General features: G+C 42.6%; 1 pseudogene; it reads right to left on the reverse strand.

The window, feature by feature from the left end:
* Window positions 1-23,178, reverse strand: part of LOC135529522 (tubulin-specific chaperone D-like) — a 54,041-nt pseudogene that overhangs the window by 19,167 nt on the left and 11,696 nt on the right.

Genomic DNA, 23,178 nt, shown 5'->3' on the forward strand with positions numbered 1-23,178 from the left:
TGATAATGTACTGACTGATGTGGTTGTCTCATCTCGCTACCTGATAACTACTCTGAGTGATAATGTACTGACTGATGTGGTTGTCTCACCTAGCTACCTGATAACTACTCTGAGTGATAATGTACTGACTGATGTGGTTGTCTCACCTAGCTACCTGATAACTACTCTGAGTGATAATGTACTGACTGTGATGTGTTTGTCTCACCTAGCTACCTGATAACTACTCTGAGTGATAATGTACTGACTGATGTGGTTGTCTCACCTAGCTACCTGATAACTACTCTGAGTGATAATGTACTGACTGATGTGGTTGTCTCACCTAGCTACCTGATAACTACTCTGAGTGATAATGTACTGACTGATGTGGTTGTCTCACCTAGCTACCTGATAACTACTCTGAGTGATAATGTACTGACTGTGATGTGGTTGTCTCATCCAGCTACCTGATAACTACTCTGAGTGATAATGTACTGACTGATGTGGTTGTCTCACTTAGCTACCTGATAACTGCTCTGAGTGATAATGTACTGACCGTGATGTGGTTGTCTCACCTAGCTACCTGATAACTACTCTGAGTGATAATGTACTGACTGATGTGGTTGTCTCACTTAGCTACCTGATAACTACTCTGAGTGATAATGTACTGACTGATGTGGTTGTCTCATCTCGCTACCTTCTGATGTACGTCACTTTGGATAACAGCATCTGATAAATGACAGCAATGTAAATGTGTTAAGACTCACGTAGGGAAGATGGCGAGCAGCTCCTCTCGGTGGGGGATGTGAGGTACTGCAGGGTTGTTACTATGGAGGAGCCTGACGAACACTGATCCAGCATGGGCTCTGTAGCGGTCGATCTTCTCTGCTGACTGCTGTGCCAAGCTACACATCATACCATTCACCCTGAGGAGGAGAGAGATGAGAGGAGGAGATGAGGAGGGATGAGAGGAGTAGAGGAGAGAGGGAGGAGATGAGGAGAGATGAGAGGAGAGGGATGAGAGGAGGAGAGGGATGAGAGGAGTAGAGGAGAGAGGGAAGAGATGAGGAGATATGAGAGGAGTAGAGGAGAGAGGGAGGAGATGAGGAGATATGAGAGGAGTAGAGGAGAGAGGGAGGAGATGAGGAGAGATGAGAGGAGAGGGATGAGAGAGAGGAGATGAGGAGAGATGAGAGGAGGAGAGGGATGAGAGGAGAGAGGGATGAGATGAGGAGAGGAGGAGCAATAGATAAGAGGAGGAGAGGAGAGAGGGATGAGAGGAGGAGGGATGAGAGGAGGAGAGACGAGAGGAGGAGAGATGAGTGGGAGGAGAGAGGGATGAGTGGGAGGAGAGGAGAAAGGGATGAATGGAGTGGGAATTAAAGGATGAGAATGTAAAAAGGAGGTCAGGGATGAAATTAATGGAGAGGTACAGCTATCAACCCTAATAATATCTTTAATTCCTACTACATCTGTCATAACACCTTTCCCACCTTCTATAGAGAATGCTTATAAATGATCTACAAAGCATCTATGAAGGCCTTATGTAGGGTTTATGAGGGCCTTATGAAGGGTTTATGAGGGCCATATGAAGGGTTTATGAAGGGTTTATAAGGGCCTTATGAAGGCCTTATGAAGGGTTTATAAGGGCCTTATGAAGGGTTTATGAAGGCCTTATGAAGGGTTTATGAAGGCCTTATGAAGGGTTTATGAAGGCCTTATGAAGGGTTTATGAAGGCCTTATGAAGGGTTTATGAAGGGTTTATAAGGGCCTTATGAAGGCCTTATGAAGGGTTTATAAGGGCCTTATGAAGGGTTTATGAAGGCCTTATGAAGGGTTTATGAGGGCCTTATGAAGGGTTTATAAGGGCCTTATGAAGGGTTTATGAAGGGTTTATGAGGGCCTTATGAAGGGTTTATAAGGGCCTTATGAAGGGTTTATAAGGGCCTTATGAAGGCCTTATGAAGGGTTTATGAAGGCCTTATGAAGGGTTTATGAAGGGTTTATGAGGGCCTTATGAAGGGTTTATGAAGGCCTTATGAAGGGTTTATGAAGGGTTTATAAGGGCCTTATGAAGGGTTTATGAAGGCCTTATGAAGGGTTTATGAAGGGTTTATGAAGGCCTTATGAAGGGTTTATGAGGGCTCTATAAAGGTGTTAAAGTGGTACAGTGTGATTGCTACTCACAGGTCTGGTGACAGTAGTTGTGGAGCGGTGGCCACCACACACAGAGTCACCTCCATCAGGCTGGTCATGGCTGCCTCTCTCACCCTGGAGAGATGGATACATTAAACACACAGAGTCACCTCCATCAGGCTGGTCACGGCTGCCTCTCTCACCCTGGAGAGATGGATACATTAAACACACAGAGTCACCTCCATCAGGCTGGTCACGGCTGCCTCTCTCACCCTGGAGAGATGGATACATTAAACACACAGAGTCACCTCCATCAGGCTGGTCACGGCTGCCTCTCTCACCCTGGAGAGATGGATACATTAAACACACAGAGTCACCTCCATCAGGCTGGTCACGGCTGCCTCTCTCACCCTGGAGAGATGGATACATTAAACACACAGAGTCACCTCCATCAGGCTGGTCACGGCTGCCTCTAACCCTGGAGAGATGGATACATTAAACACACAGAGTCACCTCCATCAGGCTGGTCACGGCTGCCTCTCTCACCCTGGAGAGATGGATACATTAAACACACAGAGTCACCTCCATCAGGCTGGTCACGGCTGCCTCTCTCACCCTGGAGAGATGGATACATTAAACACACAGAGTCACCTCCATCAGGCTGGTCACGGCTGCCTCTCTCACCCTGGAGAGATGGATACATTAAACACACAGAGTCACCTCCATCAGGCGGCTCACGGCTGCCTCTCTCACCCTGGAGAGATGGATACATTAAACACACAGAGTCACCTCCATCAGGCGGCTCACGGCTGCCTCTCTCACCCTGGAGAGATGGATACATTAAACACACAGAGTCACCTCCATCAGGCTGGTCATGGCTGCCTCTCTCACCCTGGAGAGATGGATACATTAAACACACACACCTGAAATGCCACTAGTCACGACACAACCCCTGGGTCCTAAAAGCTAATATTCAAATCAGTTTGTCATGTCTCGAGGGCAGCTTTTGTGATATGGTAATCAGGACATGTACTCTAATGTCATGCCCTAAGAGGGGAGCCACAGTGTGTGTGTGTGATATGGTAATCAGCACATCTACTCTAATGTCATGCCCTGAGAAGGGAGCCACAGTGTGTGTGTGTGTGTGATATGGTAATCAGGACATCTACTCTAATGTCATGCCCTGAGAGGGGAGCCACAGTGTGTGTGTGATATGGTAATCAGCACATCTACTCTAATGTCATGCCCTGAGAAGGGAGCCACAGTGTGTGTGTGTATGTGTGTGTGTGTGTGTGTGTGTGTGTGTGTGTGTGTGTGTGTGTGTGTGTGTGTGTGTGTCTAAGAAGCTGTATGTGCCTGTGTGTGAACACGCGTGCGGAGCGACAGTTAACAGGTGAAGAGAATGCTGTGAAAGGGGTCCAGTTTATCTGAGAGGGAGGGAGGGAGGGAGGGAGGGACGGAGGGAGGGACGGACGGACGGACAGACGGAGGGAGGGAGGGACGGAGGGGGGGGACGGACGGACGGACAGACGGAGGGGGAGGGAGGGAGGGACGGAGGGAGGGAGGGACGGACGGACAGAGGGGAGGGAGGGAGGGAGGGAGGGACGGAGGGAGGGACGGACGGACAGACGGAGGGAGGGGGAGGGAGGGACGGACAGACGGAGGGACGGACGGACAGACGGAGGGGAGGGACGGACAGACGGGAGGGGAGGGAGGGACGGACAGACGGAGGGAGGGACGGACAGGACGGAGGGAGGGGAGGGACGGACAGACGGAGGGGGAGGGAGGGACGGACGGACAGACGGAGGGGAGGGACGGACAGACGGAGGGAGGGAGGGACGGACAGACGGAGGGAGGGACGGACAGACGGAGGGAGGGACGGACGGACAGACGGAGGGAGGGACGGACAGACGGACGGACGTTATTTATTTATCTTGCTCCTTTGCACCCCAGTATCTCTACTTACACATTCATCTTCTGCACATCTATCACTCCCGTGTTTAATTGCTATATTGTAATTATTTCACCACTATGGCCTATTTATTGCCTTACCTCCCTAATCTTACTTCATTTGTACACACTGTATACAGACGTTTTCTCCATTGTATTATTGACTGTATGTTTGTTTATTCCATGTGTAACTCTGTGTTGTTGTATGTGTCACACTGCTTTATCTTGGCCAGGTCGCAGTTGTAAAGGAGAACTTGTTCTCAACTAGCCTACCTGGTTAAATAAAGGTGTTCTCAACTAGCCTACCTGGTTAAATAAAGGTGGTCTCAACTAGTCTACCTGGTTAAATAAAGGTGTTCTCAACTAGTCTACCTGGTTAAATAAAGGTGAAATACAATTGTAAACCTGAGAAAAAAGGAAGCAACCAGTTCACAGTAACAGTTAGTTGATGTTTGGTGCAGCAGCATTGAAGGCCAGGCAACAGACCTGGTTAAACCAATCAGAAACGGTTAGTTGATGTTTGGTGCAGCAGCATTGAAGACCAGGCAACAGACCTGGTTAAACCAATCAGAAACAGTTAGTTGATGTTTGGTGCAGCAGCATTGAAGGCCAGGCAACAGACCTGGTTAAACCAATCAGAAACAGTTAGTTGATGTTTGGTGCAGCAGCATTGAAGGCCAGGCAACAGACCTGGTTAAACCAATCAGAAACAGTTAGTTGATGTTTGGTGCAGCAGCATTGAAGGCCAGGCAACAGACCTGGTTAAACCAATCAGAAACGGTTAGTTGATGTTTGGTGCAGCAGCATTGAAGACCAGGCAACAGACCTGGTTAAACCAATCAGAAACAGTTAGTTGATGTTTGGTGCAGCAGCATTGAAGGCCAGGCAACAGACCTGGTTAAACCAATCAGAAACAGTTAGTTGATGTTTGGTGCAGCAGCATTGAAGACCAGGCAACAGACCTGGTTAAACCAATCAGAAACGGTTAGTTGATGTTTGGTGCAGCAGCATTGAAGGCCAGGCAACAGACCTGGTTAAACCAATCAGAAACAGTTAGTTGATGTTTGGTGCAGCAGCATTGAAGGCCAGGCAACAGACCTGGTTAAACCAATCAGAAACAGTTAGTTGATGTTTGGTGCAGCAGCATTGAAGGCCAGGCAACAGACCTGGTTAAACCAATCAGAAACAGTTAGTTGATGTTTGGTGCAGCAGCATTGAAGGCCAGGCAACAGACCTGGTTAAACCAATCAGAAACAGTTATCAGCCAAAGGACTGTCCTGTTAGAACAAAAGGTATGATGATTCAACCTCACGACATGTCTCTCCTTCCTCCTCTCTTACTCCACCTCACAGAGGAATGTGTCCCCACTGGAGAAGGGGGAGAGAGAGAGGGAGAGAGAAAGACAAAGACAGAGAGAGAGAAAGACAGGGAGAAGGACAGCGAGAGTGACAGAGAGAGAGAGATAGATACAAACAGACAGAGCGAGAGAGTGAGTGAGAGAGAGATAGATACAGACAGACAGAGCGAGAGAGTGAGTGAGAGACAGAGAGAGAGATAGATACAGACAGACAGAGCGACAGACAGAGCGACAGAAAGGGAGAGACAGACAGAGAGGGAGAGACAGACAGACAGAAGGAGAGACAGACAGAGAGGGAGGGAGAGACAGACAGAGAGGGAGGGAGAGACAGACAGAGAGGGAGAGACAGACAGAGAGGGAGACACAGACAGAGAGGGAGACACAGACAGAGAGGGAGACAGACAGACAGACAAAGACAGACAGAGACAGAGGGAGAGAGAGACAGAGAGAGAGAGACAGAGACAGGAGACAGACAGAGGGAGAGAGAGACAGAGAGAGAGACAGAGACAGACAGAGAGGGAGACAGACAGACAAAGACAGACAGAGGGAGAGAGAGACAGAGAGAGAGACAGAGACAGAGAGAGGATAGACAGAGAGGGAGACAGACAGACAAAGACAGACAGAGGGAGAGACAGAGAGAGGATAGACAGAGAGGGAGACAGACAGACAAAGACAGACAGAGAGAGAGAGACAGAGAGAGAGAGGATAAACAGATAGAGATCAAACAACAAAGAGAAAAGGAGAAAGTCCGTGCCACAGCAGGCCCAGGTGACACGCCAGGTGACATTCCTGTCAGGTAAACTCACTTAGCATTGCCCGGGGACACCAGGTGTGACACATGCCTGTAGGGCAGGGAGAGGAGTCTTGAAGGGGAGTGATTCAGGCCCTCTGGGCAGGGGTAAACGTGGGGTAGTGTGTGTGTGTGTGTGTCTCACTCACCAGGCTCCTACGTCTCCTCTGCTGTCCAGTGTGTAGTCAGTCATACAGTCCAGCAGAGCTCTGTAGACAGCCGACACATTCCCCTCACACACCATAGAATCAGAACCTCTCTGGGCTGATACCCCCGCTGTCACACACACCCTGGCAGAGAGACAGGTAGATCGAGGGGGATGGGAGGGCAGAGAGACAATAAAAACTACTTTTTATTGTTCATTTCACTTTTATTTATTATCTACTTCACTTGCGTTGGCAATGTTAAACTCTTGTTTCCCATAAAGCCCTTGAATTGAAATTGAAATGAAATTGAAAGAGAGAGAGAGAAAGTCTGAGGGGGATATATTGAAAGAAAAGAACAGTGAGTTAGAGAGGAAGACTCAGACAGAGTGAGACGGGGTTAGAGACGGACGGAGGGGAAACATGAGGGAGGACAGACATGAAGAACAGGTCCTACAGGTACAACCAGATGGCTGTTTACTTCTGACTACAACCCTAACACTACAGTTGACCTGTTACCCCAGAAGACAAACAACTAGACAGACAGGGAGGGAGGGAAGGAAGCAGGGAGGGAGAGGTGGAGGAGTACAGGGGGAGGAGTGGAGAGAGGAGGAGTAAAGAGGTGGAGGAGTGGAGGGAGGAAGAGTAAAGAGGTGGAGGAGTGGAGAGAGGAGGAGAAGGGGGAGGAGAGGAGGGAGGAGGAGTCAGGGTGGCGGAGTAGGGTGGAGGAGTGGAGGGAGGAGGAGAAGAGAGGTGGAGGAGTGGAGGGAGGTGGAGTAGAGAGGGAGGAGGAAGTAGAGAGGTGGAGGGAAGAAGAGAAGAGGGTGGAGGAGTGGAGGGAGGAGAGAGGTGGAGGAGGGAGGGAGGAGGAGTAGAGAGGTGGAGGAGTGGAGGGAGGAGGAGAAGAGAGGTGGAGGAGTGGAGGGAGGAGGAGTAGAGAGGGAGGAGGAAGTAGAGAGGTGGAGGAGTGGAGGGAGGAGGAGAAGAGAGGTGGAGGAGTAGAGAGGTGGAGGAGTAGAGAGGTGGAGGAGTAGAGGGAGGTGGAGAAGAGAGGTGGAGGAGTGGAGGGAGGAGGAGAAGAGAGGTGGAGGAGTGGAGGGAGGAGGAGTAGAGAGGGAGGAGGAAGTAGAGAGGTGGAGGAGTAGAGGGAGGAGGAGAAGAGAGGTGGAGGAGTGGAGGGAGGAGGAGAAGAGAGGTGGATGAGTAGAGGGAGGAGGAGTAGAGAGGTGGAGGAGTAGAGGGTGGAGGAGTAGAGAGGTGGAGGAGTAGAGGGGTGGAGGAGTAGAGAGGTGGAGGAGTAGAGGGTGGAGGAAGAGAGGTGGAGGAGTAGAGAGGTGGAGGAGTAGAGGGTGGAGGAGTAGAGAGGTGGAGGAGTAGAGGGGGAGGAGGGAGATAGATGAAGAAGACAGAGGACAGACTCACTGTGCCATGGCCTTAGCAGCATCTCTCCCTGGCCTCTGTGAAACACACCTCCCTCTGACTACAGCTCTGCTGAAGACCTGACAGGATCTGATACACACAAGTCTGACATCACGTGTCCTGCTGAAACTGACCTGGGGCCCTGTGTTCAACGCTGCTACAACAGAGAACCTGGTGTAGTGTTGTTAACTAACAGTGTTACTAACAGGTGTAGTGTTGTTAACTAACAGTGTTACTAACTAACAGGTGTTGTTAACTAACAGGTGTAGTGTTGTTAACTAACAGTGTTACTAACTAACAGGTGTTGTTAACTAACAGGTGTAGTGTTGTTAACTAACAGTGTTACTAACTAACAGGTGTTGTTAACTAACAGTGTTACTAACAGGTGTAGTGTTACTAACTAACAGGTGTTAATAACTAACAGGTGTAGTGTTATTAACTAACAGGTGTTATTAACTAACAGGTGTTACTAACTAACAGGTGTTAATAACTAACAGGTGTTAATAACTAACAGGTGTTACTAACTAACAGGTGTTATTAACAGGTGTAGTGTTGTTAACTAACAGGTGTTAATAACTAACAGGTGTAGTGTTATTAACTAACAGGTGTTATTAACTAACAGGTGTTATTAACTAACAGGTGTTATTAACAGGTGTAGTGTTGTTAACTAACAGGTGTTAATAACTAACAGTTGTAGTGTTATTAACTAACAGGTGTTATTAACTAACAGGTGTTATTAACAGGTGTAGTGTTGTTAACTAACAGGTGTTATTAACAGGTGTAGTGTTGTTAACTAACAGGTGTTAATAACTAACAGGTGTAGTGTTATTAACTAACAGGTGTTATTAACTAACAGGTGTTATTAACTAACAGGTGTTGTTAACTAACAGGTGTTAATAACTAACAGGTGTAGTGTTATTAACTAACAGGTGTTATTAACTAACAGGTGTTACTAACTAACAGGTGTTATTAACTAACAGGTGTAGTGTTATTAACTAACAGGTGTTATTAACTAACAGAGTGTTACTAACTAACAGGTGTTATTAACTAACAGGTGTTATTAACTAACAGGTGTTGTTAACTAACAGGTGTTGTTAACTAACAGGTGTTGTTAACTAACAGGTGTTAATAACTAACAGGTGTAGTGTTATTAACTAACAGGTGTTATTAACTAACAGGTGTTATTAACAGGTGTAGTGTTGTTAACTAACAGAGTGTTACTAACTAACAGGTGTTATTAACTAACAGGTGTTACTAACTAACAGGTGTTATTAACTAACAGGTGTAGTGTTACTAACTAACAGGTGTAGTGTTACTAACTAACAGGTGTAGTGTTGTTAACTAACAGAGTGTTACTAACTAACAGGTGTTATTAACTAACAGGTGTTAATAACTAACAGGTGTAGTGTTGTTAACTAACAGAGTGTTACTAACTAACAGGTGTTATTAACTAACAGGTGTTATTAACTAACAGAGTGTTACTAACTAACAGGTGTTAATAACTAACAGGTGTTAATAACTAACAGGTGTTATTAACTAACAGGTGTTATTAACTAACAGGTGTTATTAACTAACAGAGTGTTACTAACTAACAGGTGTAGTGTTGTTAACTAACAGAGTGTTACTAACTAACAGGTGTTATTAACTAACAGGTGTTATTAACTAACAGAGTGTTACTAACTAACAGGTGTTAATAACTAACAGGTGTTATTAACTAACAGGTGTTAATAACTAACAGGTGTTATTAACTAACAGGTGTTACTAACTAACAGGTGTAGTGTTATTAACTAACAGGTGTTACTAACTAACAGGTGTAGTGTTATTAACTAACAGGTGTTACTAACTAACAGGTGTAGTGTTATTAACTAACAGGGTGTTACTAACTAACAGGTGTTATTAACTAACAGGTGTTATTAACTAACAGGTGTTATTAACTAACAGGTGTTATTAACTAACAGAGTGTTACTAACTAACAGGTGTAGTGTTGTTAACTAACAGGTGTTATTAACTAACAGGTGTAGTGTTATTAACTAACAGGTGTTACTAACTAACAGGTGTAGTGTTGTTAACTAACAGGTGTTGTTAACTAACAGGTGTTGTTAACTAACAGGTGTTGTTAACTAACAGAGTGTTACTAACTAACAGGTGTTACTAACTAACAGGTGTTATTAACTAACAGGTGTAATTAACTAACAGGTGTTATTAACTAACAGGTGTTATTAACTAACAGGGTGTTACTAACTAACAGGTGTAGTGTTATTAACTAACAGGTGTTATTAACTAACAGGGTGTTACTAACTAACAGGTGTTATTAACTAACATGTGTTATTAACTAACAGGTGTAGTGTTATTAACTAACAGGTGTTATTATCTAACAGGTGTAGTGTTATTAACTAACAGGGTGTTACTAACTAACAGGTGTAGTGTTATTAACTAACAGGTGTTATTAACTAACAGGTGTTACTAACTAACAGGTGTAGTGTTATTAACTAACAGGTGTTGTTAACTAACAGAGTGTTACTAACTAACAGGTGTTACTAACTAACAGGTGTTATTAACTAACAGGTGTAATTAACTAACAGGTGTTATTAACTAACAGGTGTTATTAACTAACAGGGTGTTACTAACTAACAGGTGTAGTGTTATTAACTAACAGGTGTTATTAACTAACAGGTGTTACTAACTAACAGAGTGTTACTTTCCTAACAGAGTGTTATTAACTAACAGGTGTTACTTTCCTAACAGAGTGTTATTAACTAACAGGTGTTACTAACTAACAGGTGTAGTGTTATTAACTAACAGGTGTTATTAACTAACAGGTGTAGTGTTATTAACTAACAGAGTGTTACTAACTAACAGGTGTTATTAACTAACAGGTGTTATTAACTAACAGGTGTATTAACTAACAGGTGTTACTAACTAACAGGTGTTATTAACTAACAGGTGTTATTAACTAACAGGTGCAGTGTTATTAACTAACAGAGTGTTACAACTAACAGGTGTTACTAACTAACAGAGTGTTACTTTCCTAACAGAGTGTTATTAACTAACAGAGTGTTACTTTCCTAACAGAGTGTTATTAACTAACAGGTGTTACTAACTAACAGGTGTAGTGTTATTAACTAACAGGTGTTATTAACTAACAGGTGTGTTATTAACTAACAGAGTGTTACTAACTAACAGGTGTTATTAACTAACAGGTGTTATTAACTAACAGGTGTAGTGTTGTTAACTAACAGTGTTACTAACTAACAGGTGTTACTAACTAACAGGTGTTATTAACTAACAGGTGTAGTGTTATTAACTAACAGGTGTTAATAACTAACAGGTGTTATTAACTAACAGGTGTAGTGTTATTAACTAACAGAGTGTTACTAACTAACAGGTGTAGTGTTATTAACTAACAGGTGTTATTAACTAACAGAGTGTTACTAACTAACAGGTGTAGTGTTATTAACTAACAGGTGCAGTGTTATTAACTAACAGGTTATTAACTAACAGGTGTTACTAACTAACAGTGTAGTGTTATTAACTAACAGAGTGTTACTAACTAACAGGTGTAGTGTTATTAACTAACAGGTGCAGTGTTATTAACTAACAGGTGTTATTAACTAACAGGTGTTATTAACTAACAGGTGTAGTGTTATTAACTAACAGGTGTTATTAACTAACAGGTGTAGTGTTATTAACTAACAGGTGTAGTGTTATTAACTAACAGAGTGTTACTAACTAACAGTGTTATTAACTAACAGGTGTTATTAACAACAGGTGTTATTAACTAACAGGTGTTATTAACTAACAGGTGTAGTAATTAACTAACAGGTGTTAATAACTAACAGGTGTAGTGTTATTAACTAACAGGTGTTACTAACTAACAGGTGTAGTGTTACTAACTAACAGGTGTAGTGTTATTAACTAACAGGTGTTACTAACTAACAGGTGTAGTGTTACTAACTAACAGGTGTTATTAACTAACAGGTGTTATTAACTAACAGGTGTATTGTAATTAACTAACAGGTGTTATTAACTAACAGGTGTTATTAACTAACAGGTAAACTAACAGGTGTAGTGTTATTAACTAACAGAGTGTTACTAACTAACAGGTGTTATTAACTAACAGGTGTATTAACTAACAGTGTTATTAACTAACAGGTGTTATTAACTAACAGGTGTAGTGTTACTAACTAACAGGTGTTACTAACTAACAGGTGTAGTGTTATTAACTAACAGGTGTTATTAACTAACAGGTGTAGTGTTACTAAGAGGTGTTATTAACTAACAGGTGCAGTGTTATTAACTAACAGGTGTTAATAACTAACAGGTGTAGTGTTATTAACTAACAGAGTGTTACTAACTAACAGGTGTTAATAACTAACAGGTGTAGTGTTATTAACTAACAGGTGTTAATAACTAACAGGTGTAGTGTTATTAACTAACAGAGTGTTACTAACTAACAGGTGTTACTAACAGGTGTAGTGTTACTAACTAACAGGTGTTATTAACTAACAGGTGTTATTAACTAACAGGTGTATTGTAATTAACTAACAGGTGTTATTAACTAACAGGTGTAGTGTTATTAACTAACAGGTGTATTGTAATTAACTAACAGGTGTTATTAACTAACAGGTGTAGTGTTATTAACTAACAGGTGTATTGTAATTAACTAACAGGTGTTATTAACTAACAGGTGTTATTAACTAACAGGTGTATTGTAATTAACTAACAGGTGTTATTAACTAACAGGTGTTATTAACTAACAGGTGTATTGTAATTAACTAACAGGTGTAGAGTACCTGGTGTAGTTTTCCATGGATCATGAATCTTGGTAGAGAACCCAGGGCCAGTGCACTGCCACATCTGGTCAATACCTCTGTACTCTTTAACCCTGCTATATACTGGGACACCAGGACCTCTACCCAAAGCGCGCGCACACACACACACACACACACACACACACACACACACACGTTAGGTATGGCTAGTTTTTATGAAGCATTCTAATGGCGCTCCCTGGCCCCTGGTACAGTGCTCCTCACCCTGCATCTGGGGGTCAGCCACGCCTGGCTGGGGCTGGTAGTACTGCTCACACAGAGCTGCCAGAGCTGACACCGCTGCCTCCTATAGGGGGGAGGACCACATTACACATTAACCATTCTACAAAGTATTCAGACCCCTTGACTTTTTCCACATTCTGTTATGTTACAGCCTTACTCTAAAATTGATTAAATAAATAAAAATACTCAGCAATCTAAACACAATACCTCATACCGACAAAGCGAAAACAGGTTTATAGAAATGTTAGCAAATTTACATATATTTTTAACTTAAATGTCATATTTAAGTATTCAGACCCTTTGCTATGAGACCTGACATTTTGCTCAGCTACATCCTGTTTCTATTGATCATCCTTTAGATGTTTCATTTGAGCCCACTGGTGGTAAATTCAATTGATTGGTCATCATTAGGAAAGGCACACGCCTGTCTATATAAGGTCCCACAGTTGACAGTGCATGTCAGACCCAAAAACCAAGCCATGAGGTTGAAGGAATTGTCCATGGAGGTCCGAGACAGGATTGTGTCGAGCCACAAAATCTGGGGAAGGGTACCAAAAAAACTGTGTAGCATTGAAGGTTCCCAAGAACACAGTGGTCTCCATCATTCTTAAATAGGAGAAGTTTGGAACCCTCAAGACTCTTCCTAGAACTGGCTTCCCGGCCAAACTGAGCAATCTGGGGAGAAGGGCGTTGGTCAGGGAGGTGACCAAGAAACCAATGGTCACTCTGACAGAGCTCCAGAGTTCCTCTGTGGAGATGGGAGAACCTTCCAGAAGGACAACCATCTCTGCAGCACTCCATCAATTAGGCCTTTATGTTAGAGTGGCCAGATGGAAGCTGCTCCTCTGTAAAAGGCACATGACAGCCCACTTGGAATTTGCCAAAAGGCACCTAAAGACTCTCAGACCATGAGAAACAAGATTCTCTGATCTGATGAAACCAAGATTAAACTCTTTGGCCTGAATGCCAAGCATCACGTCTGGGGGAAACCTGGCACCATCCCTACGGTGAAGCATGGTGGTGGCAGCATCATGCTGTGGGGGTGTTTTCTAGCGACAGGGAGCGGGAGACTAGTCAGGATCGAGGCAAAGATGAACGGAGCAAAGTACAGAGACACACTTGATGAAAACCTGCTCCAGATCGCTCAGGACCTCAGTGGTTAGTGGTTAGGGTTAAGGTAATGGTTAAGGTAATGGTTATGGTAATGGTTAGGGTTAAGATAATGGTTAGGGTTAAGGTAATGGTTAAGGTAATGGTTAAGGTAATGGCTAGGTTAGGCTTAAGGTAATGGTTAGGGTTAGTGGTTAGGGCTAAGGTAATGGTTAGGGTTAAGGTAATGGTTAGGGTAATGGTTAGGTAATGGTTAGGGTTAGTGGTTAGGGTTAAGGTAATGGTTAGGGTTAAGGTAATGGTTAGGGTTAGTGGTTAAGGTAATGGTTAGGGTTAAGGTAATGTTAGGGTTAAGGTAATGGTTAAGGTAATGGTTAAGGTAATGGTTAGGTTAGTGGTTAGGGTTAAGGTAATGGTTAGGGTTAAGGTAATGGTTAGGGTTAAGGTAATGGTTAGGGTAATGGTTAGGGTTAGTGGTTAGGGTTAAGGTAATGGTTAGGGTTAAGGTAATGGTTAGGGTTAGTGGTTAGGGTTAAGGTAATGGTTAGGGTTAAGGTAATGGTTATGGTTAGTGGTTAGGTTAAGGTAATGGTTAGGGTAATGGTTAGGGTTATGGTTAGGGTAATGGTTAGGTTAGGTTAAGGTTATGGTTAAGGTAATGGTTATGGTTAAGGTAATGGTTAGGGTTAGTGGTTAGGGTTAAGGTAATGGTTAAGGTTATGGTTAGGGTTAAGATAATGGTTAGGGTTAGTGGTTAGGTTAAGGTAATGGTTAGGTTAAGGTAATGGTTAGGGTTAAGGTTAGGGTTAGTGGTTAGTTAAGGTAATGGTCAGGGTTAGTTTAGTTAAGGTAATGGTCAGGGTTAGGTTAGTTAGTGGTTAGTTAATGGTTAGGGTTAGTGGTTAGTTAAGGTAATGGTTAGGGTTAAGGTAATGGTTAGTGGTTAGTTAAGGTAATGGTTAGGGTTAAGGTAATGGTTAGAGTTAGTGGTTAGTTAAGGTAATGGTTAGGGTTAGTTGTTACGGTTAAGGTAATGGTTAGGGTTAGTGGTTAGTTAAGGTAATGGTCAGGGTAATGGTTAGTGGTTAGGTAATGGTTAAGGTTAGTTAAGGTAATGGTTAGGGTTAGTGAAGGTAATGGTTAGGGTTAGTGGTTAGGGTTAAGGTAATGGTTAGGGTTAAGGTAATGGTTAGGTAATGGTTAGGGTTAGTGGTTAGGGTTAATGGTAATGGTTAGGGTTAATGGTTAGGTTAAGGTAATGGTTAGTGGTTAGTTAAGGTAATTCAGACGTTAGGTTTAGTGGTTAGTTAAGGTAATGGTTAGGGTTAGTGGTTAGGTTAGGTAATGGTTAGGGTTAAAATGGTTAGGGTTAACTTAGTTAAGGAATGGTTAGGTTAGTGGTTAGGTTAAGGTAAGGTTAGGGTTAAGGTAATGTTAGGGTTAGTGGTTAGGGTTAAGGTAATGGTTAGGTTAAGTTTATGGTTAAGGTAACGGTTATGGTTAAGGTAATGGTTAGGTTAGTGGTTAGGGTTAAGGTAATGGTTAAGGTTATGGTTAAGGTTATGGTTAGGGTTAAGATAATGGTTAGGGTTAAGGTAATGGTTAGGGTTAAGGTAATGTTAAGGTAATGGTTAGAGTTAGTGGTTAGGGTTAAGGTAATGGTTAGGGTTAAGGTAATGGTTAGGTTAGTGGTTAGTTAAGGTAATGGTTAGGGTTAAGGTTAGGGTTAAGGTAATGGTTAGTGGTTAGTTAAGGGAATGGTTAGGGTTAGTGGTTAGTTAAGGTAATGGTCAGGGTTACAGTGGTTAGTGTTAGTGGTTAGTTAATGGTTAGGGTTAGTGGTTTCCAGTTAAGGTAATGGTTAGGTTAGTTGTTAGGGTTAAGGTAATGGTTAGGGTTAGTGGTTAGTTAAGGTAATGGTTAGGGTTAAGGTAATGGTTAGTGGTTAGTTAAGGTAATGGTTAGGTTAAGGTAATGGTTAGATGTTAATAATATAATAATAATAATATATCCCATTTAGCAGACGCTTTAGAGTTAGTGGTTAGTTAAGGTAATGGTTAGGGTTAGTTGTTAGGGTTAAGGTAATGGTTAGGGTTAGTGGTTAGTTAAGGTAATGGTCAGGGTTAGTGGTTAGGTTAGTGGTTACAAATGGTTAGGGTTAGTGGTTAGGTAATGGTTAGGGTTATCCCATCTCTTAGGGTTAAACACAGTTAAGGTAATGGTTAGGCCCGTGGTTAGTTAAGGTAATGGTCAGGGTTCGTTAGTTAGGGTTAGTGGTTAGTTAATGGTTAGGGTTATCAAGGTTTAAGGTAATGGTTAGTTAAGGTAATGGTTAGGGTCCGTGGTTAGGGTTAGTGGTTAGTTAATGGTTAGGGTTAAGTGGTTATGATAGTGTTAGGTAATGGTTAGAGAACAGACTTAGTTAAGGTAATGGTTAGGGTTCATGGTTAGATTAGTGGTTAGGTAATGGTTAGGGTTAGTGGTTAGGTAATGGTTAGGGTTTACAACACAACAGGTAATGGTTAGGGTTAAAGACTGGTTATTTAGTGGTTAACAAATGGTTAGGGTTCGTGGTTAGTTAATGGTTAGGGTTAGTGGTTAGGGTTAGTGGTTAGTTAAGGTAATGGTTAGGGTTAGTGGTTAGTTAAGGTAATGGTTAGGGTTAGTGGTTAGGTAATGGTTAGGGTTCGTGGTTAGTTAATGGTTAGGTTAGTGGTTAGTTAAGGTAATGGTTAGGTTAAGTGGTTAGGGTTAGTGGTTAGTTAAGGTAATGGTTAGTGGTTAGTTAATGGTTAGGGTTAGTGGTTAGTTAAGGTAATGGTTAGGGTTCATGGTTAGGTTAGTGGTTAGTTAATGGTTAGGGTTTGTTTAGGGTTAGTGGTTATTTAATGGTTAGGGTTCGTGTTTAGGGATAACAGACTGGTTAGTTAATGGTTAGGGTTCGTGGTTAGGGATAGTGGTTATTTACATGGTTAGGGTTAGTGGTTATGGTTAGTGGTTAGTTAATGGTTAGGGTTCGTGAGGGTTGAACAGTTAGATTAATGGTTAGGGTTCGTGGTTAGGGTTCAGTTAATGATTAGGGTTCGTGGGTTAGGGTTAGTGGTTAGTTAATGGTTAGGGTTCAGGGGATTTAAACACTCTACACAACAACATTCCGATCCCTCGGTCCAACTGAGATGAGGTGGAGGCTCTTCAAGGTGATTTACAACACCACTGCCAGCCAGCTGAAACAGACAGGGTTAACTCTGTTATGAAGTGTCACTGGTCTAAACAGTACAGACAGGGTTAACTCTGTTATGACGTGTCACTGGTCTAAACAGTACAGACAGGGTTAACTCTGTTATGATGTGTCACTGGTATGAACAACACAGACAGGGTTAACTCTGTTATGATGTGTCACTGGTATGAACAGTACAGACAGGGTTAACTCTGTTATGATGTGTCAGTGGTATGAACAGTACAGACACTGCCAGCCAGCTGAAACAGACAGGGTTTACATGTGTCAGTGGTATGAACAGTACAGACAGGGTTAACTCTGTTATGATGTGTCACTGGTCTGAACAGTACAGACACTGTCCCTCCTGGCTCTAACGGTAGGATGTGGTTTGTCCATTATCCATTATCCCATCTCTGAAAACACATCAAATCCCCCGCATGGATGAATTTGGCCCGTGGGTCATCGATTGGGGAACCAGGCTAGATGGAGTAATCATTCAGCTACGGTCTGAATATCAATGTTACAAAAACTCACTGATGACAGGGTCGTCCCTGAACGGCATCTTGAGAGGGACATGTTCTCAATGAGAGAACAGACTGCAGGCCTCATCAGCTCACCACCAAAACCCCTACACAGACAGGACAACAACAACAACAACAACAACAAATATTTGTTGAGGTCGCACAACATATTGGTCTGACACCTTAAAGAGGATATTCCATTTAAAAATAAATAAATAAATAATAAGAAGAAGAAGAAACAGTCTAAAAAATAATAAGAAAATAATGAGGAAAATGAGGAAACAAAATAAATAAATAAATAAAGTAACAGTGCTGACCTGTACTGCTTTCTGTCAAACAGCTGGAAGACACAAAACACAACGACATGTTTAGAGATGAACAGACTGGTGATTTACAACACAACAACACAACAACATGATGACATGTTTAGAGATGAACAGACTGGTGATTTACAACACAACAACACAACAACATGTTTAGAGATGAACAGACTGGTGATTTACAACACAACAACACAACAACATGTTTAGAGATGAACAGACTGGTGATTTACAACACAACAACACAACAACACGACGACATGTTTAGAGATGAACAGACTGGTGATTTACAACTTTAAAACACAACAACACAACAACATGATGACATGTTTAGAGATGAACAGACTGGTGATTTACAACACAACAACACAACAACATGTTTAGAGATGAACAGACTGGTGATTTACAACACAACAACATGACGACATGTTTAGAGATGAACAGACTGGTGATTTACAACACAACAACATGATGACATGTTTAGAGATGAACAGACTGGTGATTTACAACACAACAACACAACAACACAACAACATGTTTAGAGATGAACAGACTGGTGATTTACAACACAACAACATGACGACATGTTTAGAGATGAACAGACTGGTGATTTACAACACAACAACACAACAACATGTTTAGAGATGAACAGACTGGTGATTTACAACACAACAACACAACAACACAACAACATGTTTAGAGATGAACAGACTGGTGATTTACAACACAACAACATGACGACATGTTTAGAGATGAACAGACTGGTGATTTACAACACAACAACACAACAACATGTTTAGAGATGAACAGACTGGTGATTTACAACACAACAACATGACGACATGTTTAGAGACGAACAGACTGGTGATTTACAACACAACAACATGACGACATGTTTAGAGATGAACAGACTGGTGATTTAAAACACAACAACATGACGACATGTTTAGAGACGAACAGACTGGTGATTTACAACACAACAACACAACAACATGACGACATGTTTAGAGATGAACAGACTGGTGATTTACAACACAACAACACAACAACATGTTTAGAGATGAACAGACTGGTGATTTACAACACAACAACACAACAACATGTTTAGAGACGAACAGACTGGTGATTTACAACACAACAACATGACGACATGTTTAGAGATGAACAGACTGGTGATTTACAACACAACAACACAACAACATGACGACATGTTTAGAGATGAACAGACTGGTGATTTAAAACACAACAACATGACGACATGTTTAGAGATGAACAGACTGGTGATTTACAACACAACAACACAACAACACAACAACATGTTTAGAGATGAACAGACTGGTGATTTACAACACAACAACACAACAACATGACGACATGTTTAGAGATGAACAGACTGGTGATTTACAACACAACAACACAACAACACAACAACATGTTTAGAGATGAACAGACTGGTGATTTACAACACAACAAGACAACAACATGACGACATGTTTAGAGACGAACAGACTGGTGATTTACAACACAACAACACAATGACACAACGACATGTTTAGAGATGAACAGACTGGTGATTTACAACACAACAACACAACAACATGTTTAGAGATGAACAGACTGGTGATTTACAACACAACAACACAACAACATGACGACATGTTTAGAGATGAACAGACTGGTGATTTACAACACAACAACACAATGACACAACGACATGTTTAGAGATGAACAGACTGGTGATTTACAACACAACAACACAACAACATGACAACATGACGACATGTTTAGAGATGAACAGACTGGTGATTTACAACACAACAACACAACAACATGACACATGTTTAGAGATGAACAGACTGGTGATTTACAACACAACAACACAACAACATGACGACATGTTTAGAGATGAACAGACTGGTGATTTACAACACAACAACACAACAACATGATGACATGTTTAGAGATGAACAGACTGGTGATTTACAACACAACAACACAACAACATGATGACATGTTTAGAGATGAACAGACTGGTGATTTACAACACAACAACACAACAACATGACGACATGTTTAGAGATGAACAGACTGGTGATTTACAACACAACAACATGACGACATGTTTAGAGATGAACAGACTGGTGATTTACAACACAACAACACAACAACATGACGACATGTTTAGAGATGAACAGACTGGTGATTTACAACACAACAACACAACAACATGACGACATGTTTAGAGATGAACAGACTGGTGATTTACAACACAACAACATGACGACATGTTAAAGATGAACAGACTGGTGATTTACAACACAACAACATGACGACATGTTTAGAGATGAACAGACTGGTGATTTACAACACAACAACATGACAACATGTTTAAGATGAACAGACTGGTGATTTACAACACAACAACACAACAACACAACAACATGACGACATGTTTAGAGATGAACAGACTGGTGATTTACAACACAACAACACAACAACATGACGATGTTTAGAGACGAACAGACTGGTGATTTACAACACAACAACAACATGACGACATGTTTAGAGATGAACAGACTGGTGATTTACAACACAACAACACAACAACACAACAACATGTTTAGAGATGAACAGACTGGTGATTTACAACACAACAACATGACGACATGTTTAGAGATGAACAGACTGGTGATTTACAACACAACAACACAACAACATGTTTAGAGATGAACAGACTGGTGATTTACAACACAACAACATGACAACATGTTTAGAGATGAACAGACTGGTGATTTACAACACAACAACATGACGACATGTTTAGAGATGAACAGACTGGTGATTTACAACACAACAACACAACAACATGTTTAGAGATGAACAGACTGGTGATTTACAACACAACAACACAACAACATGACGACATGTTTAGAGATGAACAGACTGGTGATTTACAACACAACAACACAACAACATGTTTAGAGATGAACAGACTGGTGATTTACAACACAACAACACAACAACATGACGACATGTTTAGAGATGAACAGACTGGTGATTTACAACACAACAACACAACAACATGACGACATGTTTAGAGATGAACAGACTGGTGATTTACAACACAACAACATGACGACATGTTTAGAGATGAACAGACTGGTGATTTACAACACAACAACATGACGACATGTTTAGAGATGAACAGATTGGTGATTTACAACACAACAACATGACGACATGTTTAGAGATGAACAGACTGGTGATTTACAACACAACAACATGACGACATGTTTAGAGACGAACAGACTGGTGATTTACAACACAACAACATGACGACATGTTTAGAGATGAACAGACTGGTGATTTACAACACAACAACACAACAACATGTTTAGAGATGAACAGACTGGTGATTTACAACACAACAACACAACAACATGTTTAGAGATGAACAGACTGGTGATTTACAACACAACAACACAACAACATGTTTAGAGATGAACAGACTGGTGATTTACAACACAACAACATGACGACATGTTTAGAGATGAACAGACTGGTGATTTACAACACAACAACACAACAACATGTTTAGAGATGAACAGACTGGTGATTTACAACACAACAACACAACAACATGTTTAGAGATGAACAGACTGGTGATTTACAACACAACAACACAACAACATGTTTAGAGATGAACAGACTGGTGATTTACAACTTTAAAACACAACAACATGTACCTATGTTGGTACAACTGACTCACTGAGATAGGTACATGTACCTGTTGTCTATCTCAGTGAGTCAGTTGTACCAACAGACAACATTAACAGGTACCTATGTTGGTACAACTGACTCAGGAAATTGACAACATTAACAGGTACCTACGTTGGTACAACTGACTCAGGTGAATGGTCAACACTTGAGACAACATGTATGTGAGTGAAAAGACATTGAAGGAGAGAAAGAGGGCAAGAGAGAGACAGACGGGTGGGGGTAGTGAGAGACAGAGAGAGACAGACGGGGGTAGTGAGAGACAGAGAGAGAGAGAGACAGGGGGTAATGAGAGACAGAGAGAGACAGACGGGGGGTAGTGAGAGACAGACGGGGGGGGTAGTGAGAGACAGAGAGAAAGAGAGAGACAGATGGTGGGGTAATGAGAGACAGAGAGAGACAGACGGGGGTAGTGAGAGAAAGAGAGAGACAGACGGGGGGGTAGTGAGAGACAGAGAGAGACAGACGGGGGGTAGTGAGAGAGAGAGAGAGACAGACGGGGGGTGGTGAGAGACAGAGAGACAGACGGGGGTAGTGAGAGAGAGAGAGAGACAGACAGGGGGGTAGTGAGAGACAGACAGATGGGGGTAGTGGAGAGAGAGAGACAGACAGACAGACGGGGGGGGTAGTGAGAGACAGAGAGAGACAGACGGGGGGGTAGTAAGAGACAGAGAGAGACAGACGGCGCGGTAGTGAGAGAGAGAGAGAGAGAGACAGATGGGGGGTGAGAGACAGACGGGGGGGTAGTGAGAGAGAGAGAGAGAGACAGATGGGGGGTAGTGAGAGACAGACAGATGGGGGGTGGTGAGAGACAGAGAGAGACAGACAGGTGGGGGTAGTGAGAGTCAGAGGGGAGAGACAGACAGGGGGTAGTGAGAGACAGAGAGAAAGAGAGAGTGAGAGACAGAGAGAGACAGACGGGGGGTAGTGAGAGACAGACGGGGGGTAGTGAGGGACAGAGAGAGACAGACGTGGGGGTAGTGAGAGACAGAGAGAGACAGATGGGGGTGGTGAGAGAGAGAGAGACAGACAGACGGGGGTAGTGAGAGACAGAGAGAGACAGACGGGGGGGTAGTAAGAGACAGAGAGAGACAGACGGGGCGTTAGTGAGAGAGAGAGACAGGTAGAGAGAGACAGACGGGGGTGGTGAGAGACAGAGTGAGAGACAGACGGGGGGGTAGTGAGAGACAGACAGATGGGGGGGGGGGTGAGAGACAGAGAGAGACAGACAGGTGGGGGGTAGTGAGAGTCAGAGAGAGACAGACATGGGGGTAGTGAGAGACAGACGGGGGGGTAGTGAGAGAGAGAGAAAGAGAGAGTGAGAGACAGAGAGAGACAGACGGGGGGGTAGTGAGAGACAGACGTGGGGGTAGTGAGAGACAGAGAGAGACAGACGGGGGGTAGTGA

This window comes from Oncorhynchus masou, unplaced genomic scaffold (genome assembly GCF_036934945.1).
Source record: "Oncorhynchus masou masou isolate Uvic2021 unplaced genomic scaffold, UVic_Omas_1.1 unplaced_scaffold_1176, whole genome shotgun sequence".
Taxonomy (NCBI): Eukaryota; Metazoa; Chordata; class Actinopteri; order Salmoniformes; family Salmonidae; genus Oncorhynchus; species Oncorhynchus masou.